At 50.5% G+C, this 1785-nt stretch overlaps 1 protein-coding gene across 1 annotated transcript in view; it reads left to right on the top strand.

Annotated features, from left to right (window-relative positions):
• The window catches only part of RPH3AL (rabphilin 3A like (without C2 domains)), a 111788-nt gene that overhangs the window by 20985 nt on the left and 89018 nt on the right, over positions 1–1785 (top strand). The window lies entirely within an intron of this gene.

Genomic DNA, 1785 nt, shown 5'->3' with positions numbered 1-1785 from the left:
ACCAAGTTGCCCAGGCAGGTCTCGAACCCGTGGGCTCAGGCAATCCACTCACCTCAGCCTCCCAAAGTGCTGGGATTACAAGCTGAGCCACCGAGCCCCGCGCGTCTGAATCTTTTAATCACAGACTTCAGCAGGAGGCATTCTCCTGCTTGGCACCCAGTGTCCAGAGCTGAACACCAGTCTGTTCTCCAGTGTTTTTGTTGTCTTTTTTTCCTTTGAATTTCAAAAACAACTCATATTTTCTAAAAAAATAAAATAAAATCTGAATAACAGAAAAGCACAAGCAGTAAAACACAAGTGCATTGCATTGAGTAGAAATTAATTTGATTCTGGTCTCCTTGTTCTTTTTCTGTTTATCTTTTTCTATTAATGGTGTGATCATTTAAAAATATCAGGCATTGTAGAGGTGCACAGTTTTAGGAGGTGGAAGTACCACTGTAAAGATCACTGCTGTTCCAGCAGTTTGCTGTGTGTGTTTCAGCAATGTGGACCTATTACTGTCATTTGAGCACATATCAGTCATTTGTTTTATATCAGATTAGTGTTGTTTTGCTCCCTCCCCCACCCCCCCATCTAACCTGGCTAGGGCCCTGCCAAACTCTCTGCTGATCTGAGTCTCCCTCAGTGAGTGGGATGCGAGTGTCCTACGTTGGGTTTCCTGTCTGTGGAAGCATCTGTGAGCCCCTCAGAGGTTGGGGCTGCTGTCTTTGCCTTTCCTGTGGCACCTTAGGGAATCTCTCTGCTGTCTGGCCAGGCTGTGAGCCCTGGGCCAAGCAGGGGCACCGAATGACCCAGAAGGCGGTTCCCAGGCTTAATTGCTCAGATGGAGGAGGCATGCCCTGTGTGTATGTGAGGCGTGGAGACACAGGGTTGTACTGACAGAGTCCCTGAGAGCAAGTAGGCCATGCCAGGGCTGGAGCTGGGTTTGGAACCAGGCCCTGCAGTTCTGTGGGTGAGGGATAGTGACCCCCCAGGAAGCCAGAAGTGCGAGCTGGAGAGCCCATGGGTCGAGGCAGCCCCAGTACCCTGCCTGCTCTCCCTCAGCCCCACAGTAGCACCTCATCACCTCAGGAGAGTAGGGGCCTGGACCAGACAGGCTGGGGGAGAGCCCTGGCTCTACCTCTTGGGAGCTGGCAAGGGGCTTCACATCTCTGAGCCTCAGTCTTCTCATCTTTAACATGGGGGGAAAAACATGGGGGGGGAGCAGTCTTCTCGCTGGGGGATTGTGATGATTAGAGGAGATTGTGTGCCCACCTTTTGTCCTCATTAATCAAGAATCTTCACTGAGTGTCTACTATATACTAGAAATTTAGTAACCAGCAAAATAGGACAGTTTCATGGAGGTTGTAGTGTTCATTGCAGGTGTTGTATAACTGGGGTTACAGTGTGATAGGTATCCACGGACCCAAGGAGGGGCAGCTCACCCAGGCTCTGTGGGGTGCAGGGAAGGCTCCTGGTTGTTCTGCATCTCAAGGTTTTGAAGAGCAGCTGGTTTTTTTTTTTCTCTTCTCCACCTGCCCAGTTGCTCAACCAAAAGCCTCAACGTCATCCTAATCTCGTTCTCCCCTTCCCCAACTTCAAGTTCATTGATGTTGCCTCTGAAATACACCTGTGCCTGATGTCTCCTACTCCTGCTGGCTTCCTCACCTCCACTCTCCTCCCTGTTACCCGAGCTTCCCACAGAACCAGCATGAGCTTTTAAAAATGTCACTAGAAAGCCAGGCTCTGTGGCTCAGCCTGTAATCCCATGCTTTGGGAGGCTGAGGTGAGTGGATTGCCTGAGCC

This window comes from Carlito syrichta, unplaced genomic scaffold (genome assembly GCF_000164805.1).
Source record: "Carlito syrichta isolate Samal-C Ts95f unplaced genomic scaffold, Tarsius_syrichta-2.0.1 Scaffold288457, whole genome shotgun sequence".
NCBI classification, from domain to species: domain Eukaryota; kingdom Metazoa; phylum Chordata; class Mammalia; order Primates; family Tarsiidae; genus Carlito; species Carlito syrichta.
Note: the sequence above shows the minus strand (reverse complement) of the source record. Positions and strands in the feature narration are given on the sequence as shown.